Source organism: Pongo abelii, chromosome 4 (assembly GCF_028885655.2).
Source record: "Pongo abelii isolate AG06213 chromosome 4, NHGRI_mPonAbe1-v2.0_pri, whole genome shotgun sequence".
In the NCBI taxonomy this organism is placed as follows: domain Eukaryota; kingdom Metazoa; phylum Chordata; class Mammalia; order Primates; family Hominidae; genus Pongo; species Pongo abelii.
Genome location: NC_071989.2, coordinates 103,884,371 through 103,896,621, shown reverse-complemented (window position 1 = coordinate 103,896,621; position 12,251 = coordinate 103,884,371). Strand labels below are relative to the sequence as shown.

The 12,251-nt window shown below is 38.9% G+C and overlaps 1 protein-coding gene across 2 annotated transcripts in view; it reads right to left on the bottom strand.

The window, feature by feature from the left end:
* Positions 1-12,251, bottom strand: part of CAST (calpastatin) — a 799,019-nt gene that overhangs the window by 653,095 nt on the left and 133,673 nt on the right. The window contains exons 2-3 of one of the 2 annotated variants that reach the window (XM_063724002.1): positions 2,012-2,064; positions 1,661-1,735 (exon numbers count right to left, since the gene is read on the bottom strand). The exons of the other annotated variant lie outside the window; for it this stretch is intronic. The gene's annotated coding sequence lies outside the window, so the exon portion shown is untranslated. The remainder of the gene's footprint in view (positions 1-1,660; positions 1,736-2,011; positions 2,065-12,251) is intronic. 2 annotated transcript variants of the gene reach the window in all.

Here is a 12,251-nt window from a genome sequence, read left to right as displayed (position 1 = left end):
ATTTGTAAGTGAAGGAACATCTCTAAATATAGTTCAATTTTCTCTCGTTTCTGCTTCCCTCTTTTTCTGCTTCCCTCTCTTTCTGCTTCCCTCTTCATAACTTACCCCAGTTACTCATTTAATATTTTTTCTTTAATAGCAACTATGTATTATACACAGTTAGGATCCATATATGTAACTTTAAATAAGTCAAATACAGTTCCTGCTCTCACAAAATTTGTCCTCCTAGTGGAGGATATGGGAGTAAGCAATCACAATATAATAGATTCCATTTTTGATTTACAGTAATTGCCAACCAATCCCTGCCATGATTTGATGTTTACTTTCACTCAGTAGGTTCGAGTTTACAAGGCTGGTTATTACTTCCCAGGCAGGATCACTACGCCTACAATTTGTATAGTTGCTAGGGGACAAAATGGAGTCCTGAATTAGGTAATATATTCCCACTGGCTTTCCCCAGACACACCTCTCAGAATATTAATAATTGAGAATATATTATTATTATTGATTGAATATTAATAATTGAGAATTGGTAATTTAGAATATAATTGAATATTAACAACTGAGAATATATTAATAATTGAGTCCATTTTTCTTATTGTATAAAAGAAGCTTTTATTAAACTAATAATATAAATAGAAAACTACTCATTAAAATTTCTAATTATAAAAAACTATATAAAATATATATAGTTTTAAAACTACATAAAATAAAGTTTACAAAAATGCATGGCTGGGTACAGTGGCTCATGCCTGTAACCCCAGCATTTTGGGATGCCAAAGTGGAAGGACTGCTTGAGGTCAGGAGTTTGAGACCAACCTGGGAAACATAGCAAGACAAATTTATATACTTACAAAAATAAATAAATAAAGCAAATCCATACAAATAAATTGGTGCCTTCCAACATATAACCTTGACTCCCATCAGTACTTGTTTAATATAGCTTTGCTTCTTAGGTACTGTGATGTTGTGATATAATAATAAATAAATATTTGGTCTTTGTCCCCAGTTCCTGGCACAAAGCTTCTAAAACACTAGCAATTTCCTGAGTAATAGAAGTGAAAGCAGCATCTTTCATTGTTCATATAAGCCACTTCCAACCACACCTGAGTTTATGCTAATGAGGTGAGTCTTGAAGGATGGAGGCTGGTTACCAGAGGAACCGACTATGTGTTTAGAGGATTGAAACCTTCAGCCCTATCTGGGGAGGGAAGAGGAGCTGGAGATTGAGCTAATCACCAAAGGCCAATGATTTAATCAATCATGCCTACATAATAGAGCCTTCATAAAACCCCTAAGCAAAGGTATTGGGAAAGTGTCCAGGTTGGTGAATGTGTCCACTTGCCAGGAAGGTGATGCATCCCAAACTCCATGGATACAGAAGTTCCTGTACCTAGGACCATTCTGGACTTTGTCCTATGAACCTATTCATCTGACTGTTCATTTGTATCCTTTAGAATATCTTTTATAATAAACCAGTAATACAAAGTGTTCCTCTGAGTTCTGTGAGTGGTTATAGCAAATTATCAGACTTGAGGAGGGGTCCACGTAGCCAGGTCAGAAGTATAGGTAACCTGGGGACCCACTATTTGTGATTGGCATCAGAAGTGGGGGGCAGTCTTGTAGGACTGAACCCTTAACCGGTAGGGTCTGCACTCACCTTGGGTAATGTCAGAATTAAATTGAATTGTTGATCCCCAGTTGGTCTCTGAAGAGAACTCGAGAATTTCTTGGTCTAGAAAATCCATATACTTGGTGTCAGAAATGTTGTGAGCAGAGAAATTGTTTCCCATTAGGCCCAAACAAAATTTCTCCCTGACTTGATTTTTTAGAATTGAAAACATTTAGCTATACTCATCTGACTGTGCTCTGGAGCTGCTAAGTGAAAGCTGACCTCTTTGACCTGCTTACTGAGATTAGATATCTCCAGGTTTGTTATCATCTCCTTCCCTAATCACCTAGGCAGGCCTCATTTTCCCCATTCTGTAATTGTATGGTTAATTTTACTAACCTTCCCACCTGGAGAATGCTCCTTCTTCACAGTTGCCCTCTCTTCCCCGATTCCTTGTGCCAGAGTAAAACAAACAGGAGACTGAAGTTATATAAATGTGAGGAAATCATCCAGTGATAATCTCTTCAAAGCAGTAAAAACTATGACCCTTGACAACCCCTCCAGCTAATTCACTCTAAGCCTTTTTCTGAATGGCCCATTTGTTTGAGAGGTAATTTATATATAGTGGTAAGATTACTGTAACCATGATTTGTATATTCAGATCATACTTTATCAGAGGATTATCTTTATTGATTGATTTTGAAACTATATTTCTTCTCAAAAGAATTTGAGATAACTTGAACAAAAAGCCATACATACAATTAAACTGTAAGATCAAGAAAAGCACAAGGGTAAATAAAACAAGAAAGAGACAAAACCTGATGATAAAACTTCCCAGAACCAGCCACCCCCATTGTAATTTGTGGAAATCTATCCTGATAGACCATCTGCAATCTTGAATAGTATTTATTTGGTGTTGTATGTCACCCCATTCTCTAATGTATGGAGAGTTTTTGGGAACTGGAGATGTATCTTAGTCAACTTTTTTATTCTAGGGGCCTTGGCAAAGTGCTAGACACAGACTGGATTTTCAATAACAGTTTCTTGCATTCACTCCGAATTTCTAAATTTCCACTCGATTTCTTCTAAAAGCTGTGCTTTATTTTTTTTCTTTTTTATCATTTCAATATGTACTTTAAATATGCTAAAATAGAACCATATTGAAACACAGTTTTATGTGGTTTCTTTCCTATGATATTAAGATGTTACTTTATAAATAATTAAGATGTGGTATCTTCCCCAAATAATTTGTATTTTTAAAGCCCAGGGAAAACTACTCTACTGCTTCTGCATCCTCTTTCAATTTGCTGCCCCCTCATCAAATAAACCCTCCACCCACCAGAAAACTTTGCCACATAGATGTGCAGAAGATACAATCTTCAAACCAGAACACTTTCTTCCCACCTCTCTTGACTCTTCACAGATGGGAACATCACCCCCACTCCTGCTCAGAAATATTAGCAAGTGAAGATCCAACATTTTGAATCCAAAAGATTGCCAAACACTCTTAGAGGACAACTGATCACTGTCAAAAAACATTTGTAAATTCCACAACACACAATTTATCTTCGAGTCTCACAGCCTCATCAACATTTTCTAGAAAGATTCCAGATTACAAAGAAAAAACTGTAATGGCTTTCATTACACAATTTGGTTTTGGAAAATGTAAAATTTATATCAAGGTAAAACTGATTACATTCATTATTTATTATAATTATTTCCTAATGCAAATATCACTAATAACATCTGTATTTTTGCCAAGCATGTTTAAAAATGTTATAATTCCCATCCTTGATAATATGTTTAATCATTAACACATCTTAAAATATTTCTGCCCTCCAAATTTTAATAAAAATATTTTTTATTAAAAAACAACTATTGATTTTGTATCCATCTCTGACAGAATTTCTATGACATGAATCTTTATCCATTTTATTTACTGATATTCTCCTAAACCCTTAGATCAGTGCCTGGAACAAAATATTAATAGGTACTAATTAATATCAATACTCTTTCTCTTCTTGTCCCATAGTTATTTTCTTATCTTTACCACTGCAAAAAGAGCAGCCTCTCATTAAGCCTCCCATAATAGATTGGCAGTTTCTTGAGATCTTATTCATTTTCTTAAGCAACTAAATGAGAAAAGGATTAGGAAAAGGCTTAAACTGGAGGCAATAAGATGTTGAATGAATGGAAAATAAGCCTATGAAGTTGAAGGAACTTAGACAATTTAGTCAAAAAAAAAAAAAAACCAAGAAAACTAGAGAGAACAAATAGTCATAAACAATGCTGGTTAGGCAAGAGGTTCATCACAAAATAGCTGATAACAGTGATAGAGGCAGGAGGCAGAGAAATGCTAGGCAGACAGGGGCGGGTCCCCAGCAAAACTCCACCTTTGAGCCAAAATTCCTGAAACCCATGGCCCAAAGTGAGAATTTCTATCCCTATTTGCCTGCTCTCTCCTGATTAGTTATTTCTGAATATTGTCTTTTCACCAAACAAATATTGCCCCCCATCCTGTGCCTATAAAGACCCCAAACTCAGTTAGTAGGGGAGAGAACCGGCTCGACTGCAGGTGACTTGACTTCAGACAGACAGCTGGACTTTGGAGGAGAGAGGGCTTAACTTCAGAGAAGAGCTGGCCAGAGACAGTCAGACTTCAGGGAAGATTATCTGCCCGTCCTGTCCCCTCTCCAGCTCCTTTCCACACTGCAAGTCACTCCATCGCTAAATAAAATTATCTGCCTCCACCATCGTCCAAGTGACTTCATTCTTCTTGGACGCCAGACAAGGGTTCAGGACCCACCAAGTGTAAGTACCCAAAAAAGGCTGTCACACTGGCCCTTTGCCCTCCCTGGAGGAGGGCAGCTGCCCCACACAACAAGGGAAGGGATCCAGTGAGCTGATAACACACCGCTGTCCACAGACAGCAGAGCTAAGACAGCATTACAACACACCCCCTCAGGCTTCCAGGGTTGTAGGCACCCCAACCTGGGTGCCACAGGGCTCACACGAAACCTGCTCCTGCCGGTGCCCAAAGCAGTCAGCCATATCCTGCACTCACTGGCTCACACCTGGTCTGGCTGCAGGGATGGCATGAAGCCTGCTCCTGCTGGTGCCCAAAGCAGCTGGACAGATCCCATATTCACTCGCTTACGCACTCCTTCCCGCAAGAGGTTAAAATTTTTTGTAAAGATGGAGTCTCGCTTGGTTGCTCAGGCTGGTCTTGAACTCCTGGCCTCAAACGATGCTTCCACCTTGGCCAAAGTGCTAGGATTACAGGCATGAGCCACCATGCCTGGCCATTTGTCTGTGCGGTGGGCCAAATAAACGGGGCACTTCTGTCACAAGTCTGACAAAGGGATCAAAAAAAAAAGTCCTACATCATTAGTACAGGTGGTTGGAGAATCGGGAAGACAGGCAGCTGGGAACTGTTGTGCTGAGAAGCACAATGGACGATGTCCAAAGAATGTGGTGAACTCGACTCTATGTCGCAGATAACATGCATAAAATTTGTAAGCAAGCAGGCAATGGTTTCATGACTGATGGGAAGCCAGTAATATTTACAGTGAGAGGCTTATACTTATTGAGCACTTTCTACATATCTCACACGTGTTGTCTCATTTAATTCTTACAATTCTGTGAGGTAAATACTATTATAGTCAGCCTTCCATATCCAGGGGTTCCTCATACTCAGATTCAACCAACCTAGAAAATATTCAAAAATAAATAAATAAATAGAATAAACAAAATACAAATAAAACAAATGGCCAGGCACAGTGGCTCATGCCTGTAATCCTAGCACTTTGGCCAAGGCAGAAGGATCACTTGAGGCCAGGAGTTCAAGACCATCCTGGGCAACAAAGAAGACTCTGTCTCTACAAAAATTTTAAAAATTAGCCAGGTGTGATGTGTGCCTATAGTCCCAATGGCTGAGGCAGAAGAACTGCTTGAGCCCAGGAGTTTGAAATTACAGTGAGTTATGATCACATCACTGCATTCTAGCCTGGGCAACAGTGAGACCCTGTCTCTTAAAATACATATATATATACACACACACACACACACATATTTATTTACTTATATTTCATATATATTGTATATAACATATAGTGTAACAGCTATTTACATAGCAATTTAGAGATTAATAAGTATACAAGATATGTGTAGGCTATATGCAAATACCACATAATTTTATATAAGAGACTTGAGCATCCTCAGACTTTGGTATCTAAGGGGGATCCTGGAACCAACCCCCAAAAGATACTGAGGGATTACTATACTTCTTTGTCTTACAGATGAAGAAACTAAGGTAAGAAAGATGAAGAAGATAAGATGAAGAAATTATGGTGTGGTTATGTCACTTGCCCAAGCCCACCCAGGTAGAAAGTGCACAAGCCAGCTTCCAACCTAGGCAGTTTAAATCCAGAGCTGGCTGCTGGCAACACAGTACACTGCACTCCATGTGCTATAGGAACAGTCAGTGGTAGAGAGTCCAGAGAGACCACAGGCAAGAAGGGGCAAGAACCAGGCAGTGAGTCAATGGGCTAAAAGTTGTGGGCTAAGGCTCAAGATAGACCACAGATCCAGGGAAAAACTGGAACAGTATGCTGGTAAACTGAGGCAGAAGCTAGTATGTCAGGGGAAGGAAGGAGAGGCTCCAACAGAGTCACACAGCACTCACATCTAATACACCAAATACAACCTGTGTGTGGTAGGACTCAAGCCTGATGCGGGAAAATAAGACTAAGGCCACTGACATACTTCCAGGCCTGTGCAGTACTGTAGCAAGAAAGAGGCTAAACCTGCAGCAGGGTACCTGGGAAGATCAGCTAATCAGGCATTGCTAGCCCTCATACATTCCACTAGCCCAGGGCTCAGAAACTGAAGATGACTTAAGAAGAGCCTGAGCACCATCCCAACACTGAACCAGGAAGAAACTGAATCCCTGAACAGATCAATAACGAATTCTGAAATTAAGGCAGTCATAAATAGCCTACCAACCAAAAACAGGCCAGGACCAGAAGGGGTCACAGCTGAATTCTACCAGATATACAAAGAAGAGCTGGTACCATTCCTACTGAAACTATTCCAAAAAATTGAGGAGGAGGGACTCCTTTCTTACTCATTCTATGAGGCCAGCATTATCAACCTGATACCAAAACCTTGCAGAGATATAACAAAAAAAGAAAACTTCAGGCGAATATCCTTGATGAACATCGATGCAAAAATCCTCAACAAAATGCTGGCAAACCAAATCTAGCAGCACATCAAAAAGCTTATCAACCATGATCAAGTAGGCTTCATCCTTGGAATGCAAGTTTGTTTTAACGCATGCAAATCAATAAATGTGATTCATCATATAAACAGAACTAAAGACAAAAACTACCCAATTATCTTAATAGATGCAGAAAAACCTTTTGATAAAGTTCAGCATCCATTCATGTTAAAAACTCTCAATAAACTAGGTACTGAAGGAATATACCTCAAAATAATGAGATCCATATATGACAAACTCACAGCCAATATCATACTGAATAGGCAAAAGTTGGAAGCATTCCCCTTGAAAACCGACACAAGACAAAGATGCCCTCTCTCACCACTCTTATTCAACATAATATTGGAAGTCCCGGCCAGAGGAGTCAGGCAAGAGAAAGAAATTAAAGGGCATCCAAACGGGAAGAGAGGAAGTCAAACTCTCCTTGTTTGCAGACAACATGATCCTGTATCTAGAAAACCCCATTGTTTCAGCCCAAAAGCTTCTTAAACTGATAAATAACTTCAGAAAAGTCTCAGGATACAAAATTAATGTCCAAAAATCACTAGCATTCCTATACACCAACAACAGTCCAGCCAAGAGCCAAATCAGGAACTAAGTCTCATTCACAATTGCCACAAAAAGAATAAAATACCTAGGAATACAGCTCACTAGGGAGGTGAAAGATCTCTACAAGGAGAACTACAAACCACTGCTCAAACAAATCAGAGATGAAAGAAACAAATGCCAAAACATTCCATGCTCATGGATAGGAAAAATCAATATCGTGAAAATGGCCATACTGCCCAAAGCAATTTATAGATCCAACACTATTCCTATTAAACTACCATTGACTATTCTTCACAGAAATATCAAAAACACTTAAAAATTCATATGGAACCAAAAAAGAACTGGAATAGCCAAGGCAGTCCTAAGCAAAAGGAACAAAGCTGGAGGCATCATACTACCCGACTTCAAACTATACTACAGGGCTACAGTAACCAAAAAAGCATGGTACTGGTACAAAAACAGTTACTTAGACCAGTGGAGCAGAATAGAGAACTCAGAAATAAGACCACACACCTACAACCATCTGATCTTTGACAAACTTGACAGAAACAGGCAATAGTGAAAGGATTCCCTATCCAATAAATGGTGCTGGGAAAACTGACTAGCCATATGCAGAAGATTGAAACTGGACCCCTTCCTTACACCACATACAAAAATTAACTCAAGATGGATTAAAGACTTCAATGTCAAACCAAAAACTATGAAAATCCCAGAAGACAACCTTGGCAATACCATTCAGGACGTAGGCACGGGCAAAGATTTCATGATAAAGACACTAAAAGCAATTGCAACAAAAACAAAAATAGACAAATGGGATCCAATTAAATTAAAGAGCTTCTGCACAAAAGAAACTATCAACAGAGTAAAAAGACAACCTACAGAATGGGAGAAAATATTTGCAAACTATGCATCTGACAAAGGTCTAATATCTAGCATCTATAAGGAACTTAAACAAATTTACAAGAAAAAACAAACCCCATTAAAAAGTGGGCAAAGGACATGAACAGACACTTTTCTAAAGAAGCCATACATGTGCCCAACAATTACATGAAAAAGCTCAAATTATTGATCATTAGGGAAATGCAAATCAAAACTACAAGGAGATACCATCTCACACCAGTCAGAATGGCTATTATTAAAAAGTCAAAAAATAACAGATGATGGTAAGGTTGTAGAGAAAAAGGAATACTTACACACTGTTGGTGGGAGTGTAAATTAGTTCAACCATTATGGAAGACAGTGTGGTGATTCCTTAAAGACCTAAAGATGGAAATACCATTCAGCCCAGCAATCCCATTACTGAGTATATACCCAGAGGAATATAAATCATTCTATTATAAAGATGCATGCATGCATATGTTCATTGCAACACTATTTGCAATAGCAAAAACATGGAATCAACCTAAATGCCCATCAATGATAGACTAGATAAACAAAATGTGGTACATATACACCATGGAATACTATGCAGCCATAAAAAAGAATGAGATGATGCCCTGTGCAGGGACACGGATGTAGCTGGAGGCCATTATCCTTAGCAAACTAACACAGGAACAGAAAACCAAATATCACATGTTGTCACTTGTAAGTAGGAGCTAAATGACGAGGATACATGGACATATAGAGGGGAACAACACACTGTGGCCTTCAGAGTGGGGAGGAGGGAAAGAATCAGGAAAAATAACTAATGGGAACTAGGTTTAATACCTGGGTGATGAAATAATCTGTACAACAAACCCCGTGGCACAAGTTTACCTATATAACAAACCTGCACTTGTACCCCTGAACTTAAAGTAAAAGTTAAAAAAAAAAAAAGAAAAAAAAAGTTTGAGCCCATCCTACCTTGAAATCCCAATTAAGAACTGGGTGTGGCTCATGAACTTCACAGCAGACACAACTAATTTAAAAAGGCTAATATTATAACTAAATCAGAACCCTCCAAAGCTCCAAAGCTCATAGTGAGCAAACTATGAAAGCTCAAAGAGCTTTCCCATTCACTCAGGATAAATCATTTCTTTGGAAATCATTTCTTTGGAAAGGCTCAATTATTTAGATCAAAGTCTCCTAGAATCACCTACAAAGCTTTTAAGACATATTCCTGGGTCCCATGTCAAACTTAATCAAAATATCAGGTGGCAGTGCAAGGGAAATTATATTTTTTTAAAAGGACCCTGGAGAATTCTGATGATCTTTATGACTCATATGCATGAATAAATGCAAAAGACTGCCAACAGGAGTCTATTGGCGAGAATTTTTTCCAAGAGTAGCATCTTTCACCAGCTCTGACAGAGACAATGCCACTGCCCTGTTTAGATCACTAGTGTGGGGTTGTCACTTCATTTCATGTGATCAAGTACTTTAGGGATCTGCTGGACCCAACCAAAACTAGCCCTTCATTCAGATGGTAGAGAACATCTGGAGTCAGACACTCTGCTGCAGATGGTAATGGAATGGGGTCTTAAACTGGGCCCTCAAACAAGAGGATTTGAGAATGATGCAGTCAACTGTGGATATGTAGGAAACAGCTTACTAAATGGCTAAATAAAATGGAAACAAGATTGCAGCTATCACACAGAGAGGTTTGGGTAGTGACTAAGAATTCCTCTTCCCTAAAGTAATGAGAGTTGTTCAGCAGGAATGGTTAGGCCAATGGCTTTGTTCCCCTCCCATTCCCTGGGCCTTGTTCTATCACCTTCCTTTGTCCTTTTCTGTGTGGCAGGGATTGAGACAGCGGAGGGCTGATGTTAAAGCTCTGGGACCAGTCTCTCTAAACAAGAATAACAGTTAACTTTTACTAAGCCGTTAGGACTGTAGGGCTTTGTCCTCAATTGTTTACAAGCATTATTTCATTTAATGAACAACTTCAGGTCGTTTGAATGACTTGAGCAGCAAAGGAGCCTCTGATGATTTATTCTAAAGATCCAAAGTTTCTTGTCCTTATCTTCCAGTATACATGGAGGTTCCCTGCACAGTAAATGGCAAAAAGCTGTTTCTACCTCCTTTTAGGGCAGCTTCAGAGGAAGTTTACTTGAATCACATCTTCCATGATTGAGATTAGGTAAAGGATGAAGTTACTGATAATGAGGTTAGGTCTTTCACTGTGACCTGAGTACCGCATAACTCATTCTGGTATCGTCTTCCATCTGAATAGCTGATGTCTACAAAATCAATTCAACTGGCTATATTTTGGCCAAAACAAAGAGGAATATGGTTACAGAGTTGGATCAACCTTGTCAACAACTGCTTTTTTCTGTTATTTAAATAAATCTAAGTTGCTAAACACTAGAATTAATAATAAGGAAAAGTTGGGCTCTCTTTAAGGATTTTTTTTTAATGTTATGCCTTTTCTGAAGATGTTTTAAATGGGTCTTTGTCAAGAAGATAGGGCCAAGGAAGAAAGAACCAAGGTCTCTTCTGGTCAAGGAATGTGATGATTCTATCATATTCAGAAGCAATTTCTTTTTGGTGCCTAGCATATCTTCTTCAAATTTAAAATGAGGAGTAATGTTGATGATTTGCTACAGGTTAAAGTAGAGAATGTATCACCCTTTCACATAATAGGACTTTTTTTTTTTTTTTTTTTTTTTTTTGAAACAGAGTCTCTGTTGCCCAGGCTGGAATGCAATGGCACAATAATAGCTCACTGCAGCCTGGAACTCTTGAGTGCAAATGATCCTCTTGCCTCAGCCTCCCAAGTAGCTGGGAATACAGGCACCTGGCTAATTGGGTTTTTTTTTTTTTCTTGTATAGAAACAGAGGTGTCTCTATGTCACCCAGGCTGGCCTCCAGCGATCCTCCCACCTGGGCCTCCTAAAGTGGTGGGATTATAGGTGAGCCACTACACCTGGCCAGAATTCTACCTTAGAACACTTTTACAAGTGTTCTAAAGACAAGCTGATCAAGAAACATTAATTGGGGGAGAAAAAACAAAACAGCAAACCACACCAAGTGTGTTTGCAAACCAGCATTTCCTAGAGCCATGTGGCTGCATTTTGGTCAAAACGCTGCATTTGCAAAAATGGCTGACACAAGATACAGCCTAAATCCAGCCATTTCACCCTTTTCTTGCACAATGACCTTGGCTCTGAGCCAAAGTCCCAAAAAGCAAGAAGAAGTTACCATTCCAGGCAACTAAATATAATAAGAGAAATGGAATACTCATTTTTTTCAAGGAAAGCAGGACATTATAAGAAGCAAAACAAGAATTTGGGTTTGCTAGATAATTTAAATAACTATAAGGAAGACTTTTGTAGCCTAATTACTTCACAAGAGCTAACAGCCAATGGGGAATAATATCCAAGCCTCTGAATTGCTTGTTGTAATACACAAGTCCAAACCATAAAGAACCAATGTCACGTAATTTAAAAATACAACATGTAAACAAGTTGGCAGGTTTGCTGAGCCTAACTTCTTGCCCAAGCTCTTCACAGTAGAGTGAGGAAAAGTCATGATTTAAAGTCAAACAGCTAGCGTTCAACACCCAGCTCACTTCACCTCTCTCAACTTTTCTCCATATCTTTATCAGTAAAATGGGAATGATCATTCTATCTACCTCATAAGATCACTGAGAGTATTAAATATTTCACTACATAAATGTTTGCTGGCATTAGAAAGACTCGCAGCACAGCTCGCTTCCAAGTGTATCTTATTTTCAGCCTATATCAGGAGAAGGAGAAACGGCAGTAATGGAATCAAATGTCCCTTGGACCAGAAAGGAAAAAAAAAAGTCACTCTACTGTAAAAGATTTGCAGTCCTCTGTGCCCTAGAATCTTCTTAAATTTCATCAGTCTCCTAGTGAGTATTACCAAGGT